A 15,800-nucleotide genomic window follows, 5' to 3' on the forward strand; every position below is an offset into this window, starting at 1 on the left:
GAAAAGGCAGAAATTACCAAAGATGATCACCCAAGGATAAAAGGCAGAAATGACCAAAGATGATCACCCAAGAAGAAAAGGCAGAAATGACCCAAGATGATCACCCAAGGAGAAAAGGCAGAAATTACCAAAGATGATCACCCAAGGAGAAAAGGCAGAAATTGCCAAAGATGATCACCCAAGGAGAAAAGGCAGAATTTACCAAAGATGATCACCCAAGGAGAAAAGGCAGAAATTACCCAAGATTATCACTCAAGGAGAAAAGGCAGACATTTCCAAAGATTATCACCCAAGGAGAAAAGGCAGAAATGACCAAAGATGGTCACCCAAGGAGAAAAGGCAGAAATTACCCAAGATTATCACCCAAGGAGAAAAGGCAGAAATTACCCAAGATTATCACCCAAGGAGAAAAGGCAGAAATTACCAAAGATGATCACCCAAGGAGAAAAGGCAGAAATTACCAAAGATGATCACCCAAGGAGAAAAGGCAGAAATGACCAAAGATGATCACCCAAGGAGAAAAGGCAGAAATTACCCAAGATGATCACCCAAGGAGAAAAGGCAGAAATTACCAAAGATGATCACCCAAGGAGAAAAGGCAGAAATTGCCAAAGATGATCACCCAAGGAGAAAAGGCAGAATTTACCAAAGATGATCACCCAAGGAGAAAAGGCAGAAATTACCCAAGATGATCACCCAAGGAGAAAAGGCAGAAATTACCCAAGATTATCACCCAAGGAGAAAAGGCAGAAATTACCCAAGATTTTCACCCAAGGAGAAAAGGCAGAAATTACCAAAGATGATCACCCAAGGATAAAAGGCAGAAATTACCCAAGATGATCACCCAAGGAGAAAAGGCAGAAATTACCCAAGATGATCACCCAAGGAGAAAAGGCAGAAATTACCCAAGATGATCACCCAAGGAGAAAAGGCAGAAATTACCCAAGATTATCACCCAAGGAGAAAAGGCAGAAATTACCAAAGATGATCACCCAAGGAGAAAAGGCAGAAATTACCCAAGATTATCACTCAAGGAGAAAAGGCAGACATTTCCAAAGATTATCACCCAAGGAGAAAAGGCAGAAATGACCAAAGATGGTCACCCAAGGAGAAAAGGCAGAAATGACCAAAGATGATCACCCAAGGAGAAAAGGCAGAAATGACCAAAGATGATCACCCAAGGAGAAAAGGCAGAAATTACCCAAGATTATCACCCAAGGAGAAAAGGCAGAAATTACCAAAGATGATCACCCAAGGAGAAAAGGCAGAAATTACCAAAGATGATCACCCAAGGAGAAAAGGCAGAAATGACCAAAGATGATCACCCAAGAAGAAAAGGCAGAAATGACCCAAGATGATCACCCAAGGAGAAAAGGCAGAAATTACCAAAGATGATCACCCAAGGAGAAAAGGCAGAAATTGCCAAAGATGATCACCCAAGGAGAAAAGGCAGAATTTACCAAAGATGATCACCCAAGGAGAAAAGGCAGAAATTACCCAAGATTATCACTCAAGGAGAAAAGGCAGACATTTCCAAAGATTATCACCCAAGGAGAAAAGGCAGAAATGACCAAAGATGGTCACCCAAGGAGAAAAGGCAGAAATTACCCAAGATTATCACCCAAGGAGAAAAGGCAGAAATGACCCAAGATTATCACCCAAGGAGAAAAGGCAGAAATTACCAAAGATGATCACCCAAGGAGAAAAGGCAGAAATTACCAAAGATGATCACCCAAGGAGAAAAGGCAGAAATGACCAAAGATGATCACCCAAGGAGAAAAGGCAGAAATTACCCAAGATGATCACCCAAGGAGAAAAGGCAGAAATTACCAAAGATGATCACCCAAGGAGAAAAGGCAGAAATTGCCAAAGATGATCACCCAAGGAGAAAAGGCAGAATTTACCAAAGATGATCACCCAAGGAGAAAAGGCAGAAATTACCCAAGATGATCACCCAAGGAGAAAAGGCAGAAATTACCCAAGATTATCACCCAAGGAGAAAAGGCAGAAATTACCCAAGATTTTCACCCAAGGAGAAAAGGCAGAAATTACCAAAGATGATCACCCAAGGATAAAAGGCAGAAATTACCCAAGATGATCACCCAAGGAGAAAAGGCAGAAATTACCCAAGATGATCACCCAAGGAGAAAAGGCAGAAATTACCCAAGATTTTCACCCAAGGAGAAAAGGCAGAAATTACCCAAGATTATCACCCAAGGAGAAAAGGCAGAAATTACCCAAGATTTTCACCCAAGGAGAAAAGGCAGAAATTACCAAAGATGATCACCCAAGGATAAAAGGCAGAAATTACCCAAGATGATCACCCAAGGAGAAAAGGCAGAAATTACACAAGATTTTCACCCAAGGAGATAAGGCAGAAATTACCCAAGATGATCACCCAAGGAGAAAAGGCAGAAATTACACAAGATTTTCACCCAAGGAGAAAAGGCAGAAATTACCCAAGATTATCACCCAAGGAGAAAAGGCAGAAATTACCCAAGATGATCACCCAAGGAGAAAAGGCAGAAATTACCCAAGATTTTCACCCAAGGAGAAAAGGCAGAAATTACCCAAGATTATCACCCAAGGAGAAAAGGCAGAAATTACCCAAGATTTTCACCCAAGGAGAAAAGGCAGAAATTACCCAAGATTATCACCCAAGGAGAAAAGGCAGAAATTACCAAAGATTATCACCCAAGGAGAAAAGGCAGAAATTACCAAAGATGGTCACCCAAGGAGAAAAGGCAGAAATTACCCAAGATGATCACCCAAGGAGAAAAGGCAGAAATTACCAAAGATGGTCACCCAAGGAGAAAAGGCAGAAATTACCCAAGATGATCACCCAAGGAGAAAAGGCAGAAATTACCCAAGATGATCACCCAAGGAGAAAAGGCAGAAATTACCCAAGATGATCACCCAAGGAGAAAAGGCAGAAATTACCCAAGATTATCACCCAAGGAGAAAAGGCAGAAATTACCCAAGATTTTCACCCAAGGAGAAAAGGCAGAAATTACCAAAGATTATCACCCAAGGAGAAAAGGCAGAAATTACCAAAGATTGTCACCCAAGGAGAAAAGGCAGAAATTACCAAAGATTATCACCCAAGGAGAAAAGGCAGAAATTACCAAAGATTATCACCCAAGGAGAAAAGGCAGAAATTACCCAAGATTATCACCCAAGGAAAAGCACGTAAACTACAAGAAAGGCAAAGAAGGAAGTATTTGGTCTTCTCCCCACTTTTCCCTATGCAAAATCAAAAGAGGTTCCTTGTAGGATATCACTGTGGAATTGTTTGGCTGAATCTGGGGACCCTCCATGAAGATGGCCAAATGCTTGGTCATTCTCACAATCTATCTGTTGGCTGCATACGGTTGACTGGTAGATCGCAATTGACGGCTTGTGACCCCCACTCTATACTGTGTACTTGTCTCAATTAAGAACCCTAGGTGTTATTTCTATCTGCTGCTTCCTTCCTCTGCTATTAGCATGAATCACTTCTGACAAGTATTCCTGACACCAAGAAAGAAATGGTGACAGGAGAGGGAGTTCCAGCAGATTGACAGCCTCAGCTCTGTGCCTGTGAGCTGTGTGAATGGGGGTTGTGTCTCTTCCCTCCAACAAACTCTCAGAGCTTTCCTCACTGAGCTTCGCAGAGTGTAATTTTGGCTCCCCACCCCCTTTTTGTTGGAACTTTCAGCCAAGCTTTATAAATTCATTCCCTTCCACATATATTTCTAAGTGAAAGCATTGTATCCATGTCTGATCATATTTTTAACTAAAAAAATAGTCCTATCATTGTTATTAAACATTTTAAAAAACTTAATCAATGATACCTTTCCAAATCATAATAAAAAGGTCATTAACTCTCTTATATAAATGTAATTATATAAGAGAATTCATAAATAAATTGGCCACACTTGGGGTGCATTTTACTTCCATGGCTACACCATGTTTGGATTATAAAAGAGACCATCATACCAAAAATAACTATGTGGCCAACTAAACTTTAACCCAGGGGTAGGTAACCTTTTCAGCATGGTGTGCCGAAAAATGTTTTTGAAGAAATTGAGAGTGCAAGTTATATAATAAAACCTCAACTTTACAAACACAATCATCAAAAGGAAGACAGTAAATTCTGTAAACTATTTGAAAATTAGTATGAAAGCATTGAGCTTTCAAGGATGGTAAATGGTAACTTATCCCTTTTCCAGAACACGTACTGTGAGGTAAGTAAGGTTGAAATGAATATGTCAACCATGGACTTCTGTGAAAAATACAGTTGAAAATGAAGTGTGAGGTGATAGTGGTCACCTTAATAAAGTTTTCTCAGATCAAACGCAATCTCTGCTCCTCCAGACCATAATCCAGCCCTCATTCCTGCACCTTCACACCTCAGATCACCCCAATTCCTGGACCTTCACAACACAGATTACCCCAATTCCTGTACTTTCACACCTCAGATCAGCTCCAATTCGTGCACCTTCACACCTCAGATCACCCCAATTCCTGCACCTTCACACTACAGATCAGCCCCAATTCCTGCACCTTCACACCTCAGATCACCCCAATTCCTGCATCTTCACACCTCAGATCAGCCCCAATTCCTGTACTTTCACACCTCAGATCAGCCCAGATTCCTGCACCTTTACACCTCAGATCACCCAATGCCTGCGCCTTCACACCTCCGATCACCCCAAATCCTGCACTTTCACACCCCAGATCAGCCCCAATTCCTGCACCTTCACAACTCAGATCACTCCAATTCCTGCCTTTTCACACCTCAGACAGTCTCAATTCCAATTTTTTCAGGCCTCAGATCAGCCCCAATTATTTCACCTTCACACCGTAGATCACCCAAATACTGTACCTGCACCTTTACCCCTCTGATCACCCCAATTCTTGCACCCTTACAGCTCATATCACCCAAATTACTGCACCTTCACACTTCAGCTCACACCAAATCCTGCACTTTCACACCTTGGATCACCTCCATTCCTGCACCTTCACACCTCAGATCACCTAATTAATACATAAATAAATAAATAAATAAATAGTGCAGCGCTACATACTAAATAAACATACAGTATATATAAATAAATAAAATAATCAAATCAATAAATGTCTGTGCAACAGTGCAAATAAAGTGTAATTCGTGTATTCCACCAGGAAACAACAAAAGTAACCACGTGACAGATATATAAAATTAATCAATTAATATTCAAATCAATATATATCATATACATGTGCAAAATTGCAAATAAAGTGTAACACGTGTATTGCACCGAAACATAAAAGTGACAAAGTGACAAATATTGCTCAATAAAGTACAATCAATGTGTTACCTATAAGGGAATATTCAAAGTGACCAAGTGACCTAATAACCTATATAGCACAGATAATCTAAAAACCAACACTCTGTGTAAACATGTCCATATATATATATATATATATATAGTGTATTTCATACACAATCTTCATGCAAGTGCCATCCAGTGTCCACACTGTGTATATCCAATAATAGCTGCAATGGCCCCTCACCTCCTTACATCGACCCCACAGGGCCAACTCGCTTTGGGACACAAACACCACTCTGGTTTATCACAGGATCCTCCCCAGCGATGTATGCTCTATACCCAGCTGCTCCTCCGGTTCCTCCTTATATAGATCTCACAGGGACACCTTGCCTCAAGGAACAAACACCACTCTGTTGTATCTCAGGATCTTTTCAACCGCGATATACTCTATATTCCTCTCCGGTTCATACATAAACAGAAGACTCCCATAGTGTAAAACCGCATTTAATAAATAAATTATACAGAAAGATATCTACTCACATTCTTCTTCATCTTTCTTATAACATGCACAACATGCACATATATGGCTCTTTCACCTCATGCTATGCCTGCCTTGCATGGGTAATAGATATAGAGGTTTCAAATATGGCCACCACGCCGGAAATGACGTCACCGCGCTTTCCAGAATCCTCCTCGCGCACCGACATGTTGCGTCACACTGATCACGTGACTTCCTCAGTCCTACCCTGAGGATTGAAATGACAGAGTGGGGTATGTGCATGCTGAAGCGCACAGTGGCCTTCACAGAGTCCTGACCTCAACCCGATAGAATCCCTTTGGGATGAATTAGAGTGGAGACTGTGAGCCAGGCCTTTTAGTCTGACATCAGTACCTGACCTCACAAATGTTCTTCTGGAAGAATGGTCAAACCTTCCCATAGACACCCTCCTAAACCTTGTGGACAGCCTTCCTAGAAAAGTTGAAGCTGTTATAGCTGCAAAGGGCGGGCCAACTCAATATTGAACCCTACGGACTAAGACTGGGATGCTATTAAGGTTCATGTGCGTGTAAAGGCAGGCATCCCAATACATTGCCAATATAGTGTATTCCCCCAGGTGAAATGTCACAAAACCTATCCCATTCACTAATGGTCTGCCTGGGGGGATTGACCCTATCTCTGTGTATTTTTGGTACATAGTGTAGCATTACTCCCTTGAGGGCCGCTGAGTAATTTTTGGGTTCCCTGTCCTTCCTGAGCCTGCTCTGGAAGCCCAGCTCCTGCTGACACCACCTTAGACCTTTGGCCAGAAGGACCCTTGCAACCATAAAACAGACACACAGTTTAGAATGAACTGATATTTTGGTCATATTGAGGTAAAGCACAGTAAAATGACAGCAAAATATGTGCATGAAATAACAGCTACCATGCTAAGTAACTTCAAGTAGATGGTTTAGGTATGGAGCTCTCTCACCCGATCTGTGGCCTTGGTCAGGTAGCAGATAGTCTCTTTCTGTAGATGGGGGCCCCTGTGTTCCCTTGATTCTTCCTTCACAGAACAATATAGATGACAGCACTCTGGTCTGTCTGCTTGCAGAGCTGTCAGCCTGACTTGTCAATGATGTTAGCGGTTCTTTCTCTCTCCTGCACTCTCTGCAGCCTGGCCCAGCCTGGACCTCCAGGACACAGCCTTCTCCTCACACCTGCTTTCCATCTCTCTCCATCCACTTCCTGTCCACCGATTCCCGGGCTTCTGTATTTATCTGTCTCCAGGCATCCACCAGCTCCTCTGAGAAATACAGTTTGCTAGCTCGCTGTGAAACAAAGAAGTCCTGCAATTCAGCCTGCAAATCCCACAAAGCTTTTCAACAAGGTCTGTATAACTGGGCTGCAGGACACTGCCATCTTGTGTTCATTTACCATCCTGCAACCAGTATTACGGCAGGGTGTTCCAATAATATATAATAGGGATTTTACAGACTGCATGGACTGAACATCTTTATTCCTTCTGATTTATACTGATTTAATACTCCGTTAGTGGCAACTTTCTTAATGAAACTCTGTAGAGCTTTTTCAGTCTCTAGTGGGAATTTCAGTCTCTTTATGTAGAATTTGTCTCTCTATCCTCCAGCAATCTCTCCATCTTCTTTTTTATGCCGCCTTATCTATCACTGCATATCACTTTCATCATGCGTCTTCCTTGACCCGGTGGATGTGCATTTAGTTGTATAAGCAATGCGCACTCACCAGAAAGCGCATGTAAATGTGCGTTTTATAATTATATGATGTCATCAAATGGTCATCATGGGATGATGGCAGGAATCCATCTTCAGGTTCCCTTGCCTCTCTGGTTGCTACAGAATGCACAGATGGTATCCCCTATCACCAGCACTTTGGGATATGTGAGGTGTTGGACTGGGACACTTCTCTGGATTGGGACCGGGAGTGGAGCAGCTTGGAATTGCTTGTCCAGACTGGCTGTGGAGGATTCCCTTGGGTTGGTGGCATCACTGATTAGTGAGCGAAGCTACCTGATTGAAATAAGGAAGACTTGGTGTCTGTGTCTTCTATGAACCAGAAGATGGATTCCTGCCATCATCCCATGATGACCATTTGATGACATCATATAATTATAAAATGCGCATTTACATGTGCTTTCTGGTGAGTGCGCATTGCTTATACACCTAAATGCACATCCACCGGGTCCAGGAAGATGCATGATTATTGAGCACTTGAGTCACCTGATGAACTTTTATTAGCAATCAGTGTTTTTTTCTTATTGTATTTTATGCATATCTACTAATTTATAGAATATTGCTTTGATTTTAGCGCCGCACGTTATTCTGTTTCATTTATTATAGGTACTGTAGTTTGTCTCCATTTGATTGTCCAACACAATTTTGAGTATTGACATGTTTGATATCTATTTACTCAACAAAACCTCATCTTTTATATTTTATGAAAACATTGGGCATAATGTTATGTTTGTTTGAACCAAAATTCATTTTAGTATACTTTTTCCTAAAACTATGCGTTTGATAAACAGCTGTGCAAATATAATGAACATGAAGATTGCAACTACCACCATGTTATTCTTCAAGGTCTCCGCTTTCAGAAAAGATTTGCTTTTTTTTGGGGGGGGGGGGGGGGGTTGGTAAAGTAATTTCTAACAAATAATGCAGATTTTGATGTGCATGTGAAAAGTGTACAAACATGTTTGACGGGTAGTTAATGAATACCTAGAAAATTATTTAACAGCTCATCAAAAATCCTCTAGCGATTGAGTTTTTTTCAGCTTTTTATTGGCTTTTTATGACAATGGAACCAATAAAATTGAAGGTTGATATAATATATTCTACTTTTAGTGCTTTCTCTCTTGCACAGCCAGCAAAAGAACTTGACAGAGGGTCTTATCCTTCCCTACTCTATCTGGAACTATATTTCTGAATGTGGATTGAGCATCTCAAGTTCTGCCATTGCCTGGTACTGGAGCCACAGCCATTACTAAGAGGTGAGGGTCTTAAGGGCATGGGAACACTTAGCACAGACTATTGTATTATTCAGGTTGGTGTGCGTGTCTTTTCTCTGGTGCTTCTATTAACTCAGGATTCATTTTAGCAAGATTATATATACAGAACTGTGCAATGCCACATTTGGGAATAGGGATCAGGTGGGTCTAGTGCCTTTACAGGAGCTCCTTTTACACTCCCCACATTAGTGTGCTCATTTGACCCCTTACACCCCCCTCAGTAGTGTCTTTATTTGCCCCCCTTACACTCCCACAGTATTGTCCTCCTTTGCTCCTTTTACACCCCCACAGTGGTGCCCTCCTTTCATTTGCTCCCCTTCACATCACTCCCCACAATAGTGTCCTTCTTTGCCCTCCCTTACATCCCCCAACAGTAGGGTCTACCTTCGCTCCCTTTACAACCCCCACAGTAGTGTCCTTCGTTGCACCCCTTACACGCCCCACAGTAGTGTTCACCTTTGTTCCCTTTACAACCCTCACAGTAGTGTCCTCCTTTCATTTGCCCCCCTTCACATCATCCCCCACAGTAGTGTCCTTCTTTGCCCTCTTTACAACCCCCACAGTAGTGTGCTACTTTTCCCTTTCACATCACTCCCCACAGAAGAGTCCACCTTCACTCCCTTTACAACCCCCACAGTAGTGTCCTCCTTTGCCTCCCTTACATACCCCACAGTAATGTCCACCTTCGCTCCTTTTACAACTCCCACATTCGTGTCCCCCTTTGCCCCCCCTTACACCCCCCACATTCGTGTCCCCTTTTGCCCCCCCTTACACCCCCCACAGTAGTGTCCACCTTCACTCCCTTTACAACTCCCACAGTAGTGTGCTACTTTTCCCCTATCACATCACTCCCCACAGAAGAGTCCACCTTCGCTCCCTTTATAACCCCCACAGTAGTGTCCTTCCTTGCCCCCCTTACACACCCCACAGTAGTGTCCACCTTCGCTCCCTTTACAACCCCCACAGTAGTGTCCCCCTTTGCCCCCCTTCCACCCCCCACAGTAGTGTCCACCTTCGCTCCCTTTACAACTCCCAGAGTAGTGTCCTCCCTTCCTTTTCCCCCCCTTCACATCACCCCCCCCCACAGTATTGTCCTCCTTTGCCCGATTCACATCACCCCCCCCCCAGTGATGGGCACTGTTAGGGCTGCACTTATAATTCGGGCACTGATAATCAGTGTAGATGTCTTCTTTCACACTGTTGATAACTGGCAAGTAAGATTGGATACAGCTGATCACCTGGTAAACGACCGCTGTGATTGGCCCTTTACTGTGACATGTGATCAGCTTTGTCGAAAGGACACAGCCATCACAGAGATTGCCGGGCACGCTGGGGGGCGCTGTTCTGGGTGGACGTCATATGACACCCTCCCAGAACTGGGCGACCACGCTATAGCCGTAATTATAGCATGGTCAGCAAGTGGTTAAACTGGGGCATTTTCTGAATGCAGAGGACCTATGTGTAAAATCAAAAGCTGGGACCTTCCCTGAGAAAAAGAAAATGCGTCAAAAAGTAGGCATGGCATACATTGCGCTGTATATTGGACAAGGATTATTGGGGTTAAACAGAGTCTATGACGACTTGCATAGCATAGAATGAGGCAGTGTGGAATAGAAAATGTGCAACACAAAGAAGTTGATTTGGTAAAACTGCAGAGTGCAAAATCTGGTGCAGTTCTACATAGAAACCAATCAGCTTCCAGGTTTTATTGTCAAAGCTTAACTGAACAAGCTCAAGCTAGAAGCTGATTGGCTACCATGCAGAGCTGCTCCAGATTTTGCCCTCTCCAGTTTTAGTAAAGCAACCCCAATGTATGGAATGAGCTGGTGTAGGGTGCTTCTCCTGTTGGTTTTTTCAGTTTAGTGCAACTGTGTGTGACAGCCACGTCATCCATTCTTAGGGATCTGTGCATAGATTACAATTGTCATCTACCACCGCAGCAGGAAGGCTCCTAGATCAAGGATCTGTGGCTGATTAAGGTGGTAAATAAACTCACTTAGGCAGGCCATAGATGGGCCGTTTATCGACAGAATTTTCGTCCGTAAAACTAAAAATCGGTCGGCCCTGTTGCCGATGCTGCCACCCATGTTCCAGCATGACCGATAAAAATAAATGAGAAGATCCACGAAAAACGTCCGGCGGGCTGGCCCCACTAATGGCGTGATTATGGGCCGATTTTTCGTGCGGACGAAAATTCGGCTGATATACGACCCGTCTATGGCCTGCATTAGTGCCTTATCTGCATTAACTTAGCCTCAGAACCTATGTAATTAATACGTGTTCAGTTTTATAGGGATGAGGTGGCAACCTTAGATGTCACGGCACTTGTAGTCCATTGTTTGCTTCCTCCAACCCAATACCTTGGGTTGCCACCTCATCTCTTTAAAACTGAACACATATTAAATACACAGGTTCTGAGGCTAATTTATTGCACATAAGGCACTCAGTGAGTTTAATTACCACCTTAATCAGCCACAGAAACTGTGTATTTAATATGTGTTGAGTTTTAAAGAGATGAGGTGGCAACCCGAGGTATTGGGTTGGAGGAAGCAAACAATGGACTACAAGTGCCGTGTCGTCTAGGGTTGCCACCTCATCCCTATAAAACTGAACACATATTAATTACACAAGTTCTGAGGCTAAGTTAATGCAGATAAGGTACTCAGTGAGTTTAATTACCACCTTAATCAGCCACAGAAACTGTGTAATTAATATGTGTTCGGTTTTAAAGGGATGAGGTGGCAAGCCTATATGTCATGGCACTTGTAGTCCATTGTTTGCTTCCTCCAACCCCATACCTCCAGTTGCCACCTCATCTCTTTAAAACCGAACACATATTAAATACACAGGTTCTGAGGCAAATGTATTGCACATAAGGCACTCAGTGAGTTTAATTACCACCTTAATCAGCCACAGAACCTGTGTAATTAATATGTGTTTGGTTTTAAAGGAATGAAGTGGCAACCCTATGGCACTTGTAGTCCATTGTTTGCTTCCTCCAGCCCCATACCTCGGGTTGCCACCTCATCCCTCTAAAACCAAACACATTAATTACACATGTTCTGAGGCTAATTTATTGCACATAAGGCACTAAGTGAGTTAATTACCACCTTAATCAGCCACAGAACCTGTGTAATTAATATGTGTTTGTGTTTAAAGGGATGAGGTGGCAACCCTACCCATACCCAAAGGTCTATACTTCTGTACACACCTAGGGGTGGAATGTACACAACACAAGAGAATATGTGCTGCACCCGTGATACACTGATTGTGGTTGCAATGCTCTGCAGCCTTCACTACTCAAAAAAAAAACAAAATGCAGACTATGCCTTTAAAGTTTATTTATAGGAGGGAACCTCCCACATGGAAGAAAAATATATTTGAAAAATATATTTTAAAAATATTCTTCCCAAATATATTGACATATATTTGGAAATGCTACAATTTACTAAAAAAATAAATATATATATATATACACACACTGCATGTTGAAATGTGTTTTTATTACAAAATATATGAAAAATATTTTTAAAAATACATTTCAAATATACTGTATGTCTTTAAAAATACAAATCTACATTTTTGGAATGCATTTACAAATATATGTTAAAATGACTTTTTTATGTTAAATAATCTGAAGAATATATTTTAAAACAATATATATTTTTAAAAATATTTTTCATATATTTTGTAATAAATAATAAACTTATTTCAACATGCAGTGTGTATATATATATATATATATATATATATATATATATAATTTTATTCCAGGTTCTTATATAGTGCCATCAATTGACCAATTGACACAGCACTTTACATACAGTATATATTATATATATCCCAACCACAGCACCACCTGCCTGGAGTTTGCATGTTCTCCCTGTGCCTGCGTGGGTTTCCTCCGGGTACTCCGGTTTCCTCCCACACTCCAAAGACATGCTGGTAGGTTAATTGGATCCTGTCTAAATTGGCCCTAGTATGTATATGTATGAATGTGAGTTAGGGACCTTAGATTGTACACCCCTTGAGGGTTAGGGACTGGTGTGAATATACAATATATATGTAAAGCGCTGCGTAAATTGACGGCGCTATATAAGTAATAAAATAAATAATAATAAATAAATAATAATAAATAAATAATTTAAAATATATATATATATATATATACATATATATAATTTTAAATATATATATGTATATGTATATATATGTATATGTATATGTATATATATGTATATGTATATATATATGTATATGTGCATATATATATATATGTACATGTATATGTGTATATATATATATGTGTATATATGTGTGTATATATATATATATATATATATATACATACACATATACATATATATATACATATATATACATATACATATATTTAAAATTATATATATGTATATATATATATTTTAAATTATTTATTTATTATTATTTATTTATTTCAGGTACTTATATAGCGCTGTCAATTTATGCAGCGCTTAACATATATATTGTATATTCACATATATATATATATATATATATATATATATATATACATACACACACACACACATATATATATATATATATATATATATATATATATAAAAATACATTTTGAAATATATTGAATATGGTCAAAATTGTAGCGTTTCAAATATATGTCAATATATTTGAGAAGAATATTTTAAAAATATATTTCAAATATATTTTTCTTCCATGTGGGAGGTTCTTCCATGTAGGCTGGGTGTGGATATGCTATTGAGATTGTGGTTGCACTATCAAAGTGTGAATACACAGCTGTTGGATTTCACTCTGCAAGCCTTCAATGAGAGAGATGTTGATCCGATTTATTATCAAGCAAGAAATTTCAGAGCGGAGCTGAGAAAACCTTACATTGTCTGCTTAAGGGAAAATATCTCCACCTTTTTAAAGAGGATTCTGCAGTGATAGCAGTCTGTGAGTAAAATCTACATTGTTGAGAACATTACTTTTACTGTCTCTCCCAGATGTTAAAACTAGACACTTTTAATAAAGGACAAGCTTGTCATTGTGAGATCTATGATACTACAGTTTAAAAAAAAGTTTGTTTTTGTGGAAAATAGTTGATACTTGGCATGGACATTTGGATTTCAGATCTAGAGTGTTTGTAATACAGTATTTGCTTGCTTTGATGTCGCACAGTGTTCACACATATAACACCGATCTGCATGTATGTATGCATAGTTAAAAAGAAGTATTTGCTCTTCTCAGTTGTTTAGCATACATCTGGTGTTTCTATGTTTTGCTGGAAAATAACAGTTAACAAAGGTGTGACCTACTATAACAATAGGATCAATAAACTATGTTCAGGGGCGGACTGACCATTTAGAAACTGGGGCACTGCCTGAGGGCCCGGGGTCAATAGGGGGCCCCATGAGATGCCCCTGGTACCTTTTTCATAGGCTTTTTTGAGTTTGTATTTTATTATATTTTCTTATATATCTTATTATTGCTGTACAAATTGGCTTAGGGCCAACATACTGTATGTACATTACAGATAGAGTGTCGGGCAGCACAGTGGCTAAATGGTTAGCACTTCCACCTGGCAGTACTAGGGTCATTGGTTCAAATCTTCACCACAGCACCTCCTGCCTGGAGTTTGCATGTTCTCCCTGTGCCTGCATGGGTTTCCTCTAGGTGCTCCAGTTTCCTCCCACACTCCAAAGACATGCTGGTAGGTGAATTGGCTCCTGTCTAAATTGGCCCTAGTATGTGCATGTATGAATGTGAGTTAGGGACCTGAGATTGTACGCCCCTTGAGGGTTAGGGACTGATGTGAATGTACAATATATATGTAAAGTGCTGCAAAAATTGACGGAGCTATAGAACTACCTGTAGTAATAATAATAGAGTGTAAGGGTCCTGCTTGCTAGAACATACAACCTGCTAGTATAGGGACATAATGTAAAAGCTATATACTGAAAAATCTTGAGGTGGGAGTTGGAGGTCAGTTATAGACAGGGGCGGACTGACCATTTGGAAACTCGGGCACTGCCCGAGGGCCCGGGGTCAGTAGGGGGCCCCATGAGATGCTCCTGGTACCTTTTTAATAGGCTGTTTTGAGTTTGGGCAAGGACACAGGGGCCCCATGATCCCCTATTGCCCAGGGGCCCCATGAGTTGTCAGTCCGCCCCTGACTATGTTATATCATTTATCCTATACATGACCTTGTTGTTCATTGGTCTTCCTTCCTCGGTGCCACGTACACCTAGAAGCAGAGTTCTGTCCTTAAACTTTTCCCTGTTTTTGTGCTTTTTTTTTTGCACATGGGCAAGTGTTAAAATGAACAAGATTTATTAAGACCCCTATACATAATATATTTATCTGAAGAATAAAATGGCGGTAGTTGTAATTTTTTTGTCATATGATATGAGCGCACGTGTTATCAGATGCATATTTTCAGTAAGAAATACACAAATGTTGATATTTGGACATACAAATTTAACATATTACAAGTTTTTGTAACATATAAAATGTGGTTGGTTTGAGTAAAAAAAAGCAAACAATTCGAATATTGAAATTGCACGAGATCATGAAATGGCAACAAACTTCGGTACCCAAAATTGTCCATAGGCAATGCTTATAGTATCCGTGTTTAAGTTATTTTCTTTTGTCCATGCCGAAGGTAAATGGTGGTATCGGTCTTCCAGAGATGGACATGTGTTACAGAGCTTCTCATCTGACCAGACTTCTCAACCACCATTAAAGCAGTGGGTTTCAGCAGAACAAGAATGTTCCCCCATTTCTTTTTCTACTTTGCCATCCCCCAGCTGCATGGAAAAACCGTAAAACGCATCCAATGGTTGGGCCTACTCACAAGGTTGTAGGCAGCACTTTTAGGTCTACAACAATATCTCCAGACCCTTCACCTCTCTTTTCTGTAATAGCGCCTCCAGACTTCTCTGTTAGTAGGGACAGTAAACAATTACAACATCTTTTA

The sequence above is a fragment of the Staurois parvus genome, unplaced genomic scaffold (assembly GCF_062004578.1).
Source record: "Staurois parvus isolate SC_StPar_1 unplaced genomic scaffold, SC_StPar_1.0 ptg000151l, whole genome shotgun sequence".
NCBI classification, from domain to species: Eukaryota; Metazoa; Chordata; class Amphibia; order Anura; family Ranidae; genus Staurois; species Staurois parvus.